Below are 7523 nucleotides of genomic sequence, written 5' to 3'. Positions count from 1 at the left end.
TGGCCTGATCTCTAGGGATGACACAAATACATACAAAGATGTGTTATCCTTGAATAAGGTGTCTTTTAGCTCTGATAGCTCATTACCCCCTACACACACTCTGGGACACACAGACACAAAGGTCAGGACCAGAGAGTAACAGAACTCTCATTATCAGGGCCTGTTTGTAACAAACACATCCAATTTTCCCTAAGACCCTTCTATCAAATTGCATTCTTCATAATGGTTTGACTTCCAGATATGGAATGCTATGTTTACTTGGGTACAATCATAACAATTATGGTATTTTTTAAGTGCTTACTATGTGCCAGGCATTTTGCTAAGCACTGGGTGGACATAGTCCCTGTCCCATGTGGGGCTCATACTCTTAGTCCCCATTTTACAGATGAGCTGAGGCCCAGAAGTGAAGTGACTTGCCCAAGGTCACACAGCTGACAAATGGCAGAGTCCAAATTAGAACCCATGACCTAACTTTCAGGCCTGTGCTCTATCCACCACATCATGCTGCTTCTCAATCTCCTTCAATCAGTCTGTGCTAAATGAAAAGGATCACTTAGTTCTATAACATAAATTGTAACCACACAAAATCCTGCTTTAAGAGAAACTTCTGCTTTAGCATTCACCCATTTTGCACCAGGAGCATAGGCACAAACATTGCTTCTAACACCACATCCCACTGTATTAAAACGGGCTCATTGTCAGAAAACCATTCTCCAATTCCCTTACAAATGTCCTAGTCAAAATGCTTAGTGAAAATGTGTGCTATGGAACCAAGTGTATCTGCTTTTTGGATATCATTTATAATTGACTTTTATTTCCTATATAATAAAAAGGACAGCATTTTCCTTTGCCCTATTTCTTCCACAGAATTTATGACAGCACGTTTAGACATTATTTCAGGCTCTTGTAGCTACCACTGTTCGGCTTTTGTATCTTGTTGGATGTTTTATTTGTTTTCCACGTGTTCAAAGTGTCTGTGACATTCACTGCTTTGGAGAGCAATCATATGAACATTCCCACAGTGGTGGTTAAATTTTTACACGATAAATTTAATTTAATTTTAATTATCACTGAAAAATGGTTTAGAGTCATGAAAGTACTTGTAAAAAATCATTATGCTAAACCCAACCTAAATTAAAAGTCTGGGTTTGTGCCTAATAATAAGAATTTTGTGAAATGAGGTCATAAGGTACAGTCACTGAGAAAATGAAATATTCACATTTTAAATAACAAAATACCTAGAGAAAAAAATCAAACTGCCATAGAAAATCAATTCTTTGTGATAATGCTAAACACCAGCCAAGCATGGTAGCAAAGGATTAAAATGACACTATTAGTTGTGAGCAGTGCACTGTATTTCAGAAAACAATATTTATCATGGCTCTATCTTGACATTTTACCACTCCTACAGGGGATCCAGAGGAGTGATGACATTAAAGAATACTAAATACTAAAGAGGAAACAGACACAGAAACATGAAATGACTTGTCCAAGGTCACAAGGCATGCAAGAAGAGGTAGGATTAGAATCCAGGTCTGCTGACTCTCAGTTATGCTCTCTTCACTAGGTCAGACTGCTTCTCAAATACTTGCAGTCACTTTGTTGTATTCTCTCTCCTAGGCTCTTAGTAGAGTGCTCTCCACTCAGTAATCATGCAATAAAATAATAATGATGATTTGGCTGCAAATTGCAACATTGTTCTGGTCTGCCCAATGCAGTTCTGCAAATAGCCTGTCAGGCTCTTAAAAGTTAGTCAGTCTGTCAGTCTATCACATTTACTGAGTGCTTACTGTGTGCAGAGTACTTTACTATATGCTTGGGCGAGTACAGCACTATAAGAGACACATTCCCTGATCTCAATGAGCTTACAGTCTAAAGGGCTTGCTCAAAACACACTACATCCTTCAAAGGAGTTATCTTTGGAAAAATTATCTTCAAAAGATCTCTCCTTCTATCCAGATATGAGATTGAATCACTTTGGGAAACAGACAGGCTTCTGGGTCAACTCTACCCTACCAAGTGAGGCGGATTTTCACACCTAGAGCTCATCAAAAGAATAACTCCTTTTAAGGGCATTACAACAATTGGTTCAAGATGCTCTCAGAGTTTTTTCTAGAAGAGTATTGAGAAGTTAGAGAGGAACAAGCACTATTGAAGATTCATAAAAATAAGGCCTACAAATACAAAATTCAAGTGGTTGGAACTGTTTTCTTAGACAAAAGGAGATTGAGGTCTCTCCAAGAAGCATCATCATACACTTTGTGTTATAGGAGAACTGGTGGACCTGTGTGTCAAGTTTGCTCATAAGAAGAGAAAACAAAAACTGGGAATCCCAGCAAGAGAGAAAGACAACAAGAAGGCCTAATTTGACAAGGACCTAAGTCAGGGAGATAAACAACTACCCATTACTGTATATTCAATGTTGGTTTCAATCCTCAATTGTGCTTGGAAATGTAAACTACTGTAAAAGGAATGGAATGATACCCTAACAACATGTTCATCAGTCTTTCCCTCAAATCAATTAGCCATCAGTCTTTATGGCATGGGAGATAGTGTGATCTAGTGGAATGAGCTCGGGACTGAATCAAGAGATCCAGGTTCTAGTGTCAGCTTGGCCACTGATTTGTTGATAATCTTGGGCAAATCACAACCTCTCTGGGCCCCTGTTTTCTCATTTGTACAATGGGGATTAAAATAGGCTGTGAGCCCTGGATCAGACAGGGATAGTGTCCAATCTGATAATCTAGTAACACATAAGCAGTTCTACTTAACTGCCATAATGACTGCAGGGACCACAGCACTTTGCTAGCTACTGGAAATACATTTAAAGAATAGACACAATCCCTGTCCTCAAGGAACTTACCAACAACTACAGAGATGAAACATATAAACAATACAAATTTTCACATCTAGTTTTTAAGAAATATCTGGGAGGAGTAAGTCACCATTTCTCAACTAGTTTAGAGAATGGGTCACTTTTGGATCTTCAGGCAGGCTCTTATTAGCTAAGCTAGACTATTTCATTTGTTCACCTGAGAGAGAATCCTAAGCACTCTTGCTTTAGCATATAGCCCCTTATAAGACCTCAGTTCTCACTAACAACAATACTTTATGTCAAAATGCAGCCTTTTATTTAACAAAAGAATTACAGATTTATTTCTTGCTCCTGGGAGACATCTATGGGGCTAACTCCGGACAAAGTTTTCAGGGCATATGCATTTCTTAAACAAATATCTCTGTTATAAATAGAATGCCTTTGGCCAAAAGCTTGCATGTCAAGTTCCAGTCTGATGAGAATTGAAACAGCTGATTAAACTCTTCAAATTCAGTTTTTATTATGGATGCCACTATCATTTTGCAAAGTAATTTAATGCATATTTAGTGAAATTATTATGTGCTCACCTCATAAATGGACCCAGGTGGGAATCTGCAAGAGGAAGAAAGGGGGTGTTTGGTTGGAGAGATGAAGCCTGTGTCAGTTTCGGAAAGCGGAGTATGTTCATAGTCCCACTTAAATATTCATGCCTCCATATTTTTGGCACCTCTGAATTGTAGGTGTGCCTACCAGAATAGTAGAATTCAACTCATCAACGTTATTTACTGACCATTCCCTGTATGCAAAGCACTCTACTAAGCACCTGGGATAGGCTACCAGAAACAAATCGCATTGTCCCTGTCCTCCAGAGGCTTACAATTTAAAGAGGTGGACAGAAAGATGAAGATTAACAAATAATGAAACCAAATGAAAGGTAAAGATATAAATCACTAGTAGTAAAAATATACTTAAATCAAAGAGACGAACAGTTGATTGTATGAAGATATACATAACCATCAGCATTGCCCTCTGATCTCTTTCCTCTCCAGTCCATACTTTACTCTGTTGCCAGAATGATTTTTCTAAAACACTTCTCTTCACTCCTCAAAAAACTCCAATGGTTGCCATTCCCCACTGCATCAAGCAGAAACACCAGACCTTAAGGCACACTCCATCAGCTCTCTTTCTCTCCTATTTACCCATTATTTCCTCCACTTCATTCCAGTTCATAAGCTTAGTTCCTTCCAAGCTAACCTATTAAATGTGTCTCATTATCTTCTCTCCCACCATTGGCCTCTTGCTCATTCCCCCCATCCCCCACACATATCCAGCACATATTTTACCCTCCCCATTTTCAAAGCCTTGCTCAAATCACATCTCCAGAAGGCATTTTCAAATCAGCATAATAACAATAATACCATTTGTTAAGCACTTACGATGTGTCAAACACTGAAATAAGCACTAATTAGGTCAGACAGGCCCTTTACCACAGGGGGCTAAGAGACTAAGTAGGAGGGAGAATAGGTATTAATTCCCTTATTTTATAGATGAAGGAACTGAAGCCCAAAGGAATTAAGTAACTTGCCCAATGTCAGGCACCTGTCAAGTGGCAGATCCAGGATTAGAACCCAGGTCCTCTGACTCCCAGGCCCAAGCTCTTTCTATTGTACCACATTTAGACTTGCAATTTCCCCACTTTGTTTAGCCCACTGCCATTTCAATTATTCCACAACACCAAAGCACTTAAGGTCTCCCATAGCACTTACATTCATCTATTTATCCTCTATCATTTCCTCCCTTCTGCAGTGTATTTTGTCTGTCAATTAGACTAAGGTATTTGAGAGCATGGTTTATGTCTATTAATTTCATTGTGCAGAGTAGGTGCTCAATAAATACTATAGACCTAGAGAGACCAGGGACAGTGTCATCTAATGGAAAGAACATAGGCCTGGAACTCAGAAAACTAGGTTCTAATTTTGGCTTTGCCACTTGTCTACTGGGACATCTTGGGCTAGTTACTTCCTAGGCCTCCGTTACCTCCTCTGTAAAATGGAGATTAAATACCTCTTCTCCCTCCTACTTAGACTGTGAGCCCTGTGTGGGACCTGATCATCTCATGTCTATCCTAGTACTTAGTATAGTGTTTGGTAACATAGTAAGTGCCTAACCAATACCACTATTATTATCATCTTGGGATTGAGTACTAAACACTGTACTGAGAACATATGTATACAACTCCTGAGAAAAGGAATACATAAATGCTATGGGTGGGGTTGGATTATCACTAATGGAGTGTCTCGGTCCATGATAACAGCCTCAAGGAATTTGGCACATCATACTAGCTAATGATCACACAGCTACTTGGTTTGGTAAATTTGAAACAACAGGTTTTCTAGCCTCTCTTCTAGCCTTCCTTTATTAAGGCAAGAGAAATGCAATTTAGACTCACAGGAAGGAAAAGTGGGAGACATTGGAGCCTTTGTCAAAAGGCTTGGTCAGTTGAGGGTTTCATTATTAATCAGTCATGTTTATTGAGCACTATTTGCAGAGTACTGTACTAGTGCTTGGGAGAGTAAAGTACAGAGTTGGTAGACATGTTCTGTGCCCACAAGGACCTTACAGTCTAGAGGGGGAGACAGATATTAATACAAATAAATTATAGATACTTACAAGAAAGATGTTGAAAACCTGTCTAGGGTTTACTTGACTATAGTAAAACTGGTCAGCTCCTCCTACCACCCTTAGAAACGTGGCTCAGTGGAAAGAGCATGGGTTTAGGAGTCAGAGGTCATGGGTTCTAATCCCAGCTCTGCCACCTGTCAGTTGTGTGACTTTGGGTAAGTCACTTAACTTCTCGGTGCCTCAGTTACCTCATCTATAAAATGGGGATTAAGACTGTGAGCCTCACATGGGATAACCTGATCACCTTGTATCTACCCCAGCGCTTAGAACAGTGCTCAGCACATAGTAAGTGTTTAATAACATTATTATTATTAGAAAATATTCTCCCTCAGAATACCTCCATCCATCATATTTATTGAACATTTACTGTGTGCAGAGCACTGTACTAAGTTTGGGATAGTTCAACCAAGTTGGTAGATATGTTCTCTACCCCAAAGGAGCAATAATAATAATAATACAAAGGAACAATAATAATAAAAATAATAATAATAATGGTATCTATTAAGCACTTACTATGTGACAGGCGGGGGGGAGAGGAGGTGGGGAGGAGAGGGAGACAGACATTAAAAAATTATGGATATGTACATAAGTACTGTGGGTCTGCACATCTACTCTCCTCCCTATTTCCCCCACTCCACACCACAAGCCTCACACCTTTTCCTGATCAATCTGTGTCTTTGAACTCCTCCTAGGTAGCAGTGGAATTTTAGGGGGGCGAGGAGGGACCCAGAGACTCTTTGCCCTATTGAACAAACCAAGCTTATAGGATTATACTGCAAAGGTATCACATACAAAATCCCCAAAGTGCTTCACAGATCGAGTGAGGAAAGGAATCAGAAATTCAAGGCAACAGAGAACAATGCATTCTCTGCTGGGATGCACAATGAAACTTTGCCCATCGATCCACCCGAATGCACTCCTGAGATGTTTTGCATTCTGCAGCCGACAGCAAATGCTCATTTTTATACCCTTTCACAAGAAAGTCACAGGCTCATTTCCTATTTCGCACATTCCTTTGCTGCTGTTTTTTAATAAATATGGATCAAATTTCACCTTAAATTTTTATATAATATCCTTATAAAACTGGAGATGTGCAACTGCAGCAATTATCTTGCAATAATAATAATAAAGGTATCTGTGTGCCAAGCACCCATACTAAGCACTGGGGTAGATACAACATAAACAGATTTGGTCACTGTACATGTTCCACATGGTGCTCACAGTATAAACAGGAGGGAGAAGAGAAACTGAATTCCCATTTAACAATGAGAAAACTGAGGCACTGAGAAGTTAAATAACTTGCCTGAGCAGGGAAGTAGGAGAGTTGGGATTAGAACTCAGGTCCTCTGACTCCCAGGTCTGTGCTCTTTCCATCAGTCAACACGGCTTCCTTAGTTCCTTGAAATCATTTCTCACTACCATTTCCCTCAGAATCAACACAGTAAATATTTTGGTAGGTTGAGACACATGGTTAGACTTTTAACTGAAAATATGTATAATTTTTGAAAAGTACTTGCAGAATTGGTTATAAAAATCCAAATAATTAAGGGAAAATGGTGAAGAAAATAAAATCCTAAAACGGATCAAAATAAAATAGAAGGGAAAGGCTGAGCACTAAAGTGAAAGTAATGATGTCACCCACTTCCTTCACCCAATGATAATCACTCATTATAGACCATGCACTTTAGAAAAAAGAGGAGAGTTGAAAGGAAGAGAAATGATGTTCTTTAATAAATTTCATTAGTAGCCAAGAATCTTCCCAGCATTAAAAGGTTGGCATACAAAATAATAGATTCTCTCTTGGGCTAAAACTATATTGGTGAAGAAATTATATTCAGATGGTAATTCAAACACAGGCAGATTAATTTAAATAATTATGGTATTTATTAAACACTTACTATATATTTTAAGCACTGTGTAGATACAAGCTGATCAGGTTGGACTAAAGTCCCTGACCCACATAGGGCTCACACCCTGAGAGAAAACAGGTACTGAATCCCCATTTTACAGTTGAAGAAAGTCAGGC

This window comes from Ornithorhynchus anatinus, chromosome 19, assembly GCF_004115215.2.
Source record: "Ornithorhynchus anatinus isolate Pmale09 chromosome 19, mOrnAna1.pri.v4, whole genome shotgun sequence".
NCBI lineage: Eukaryota > Metazoa > Chordata > Mammalia > Monotremata > Ornithorhynchidae > Ornithorhynchus > Ornithorhynchus anatinus.
Note: the sequence above shows the minus strand (reverse complement) of the source record.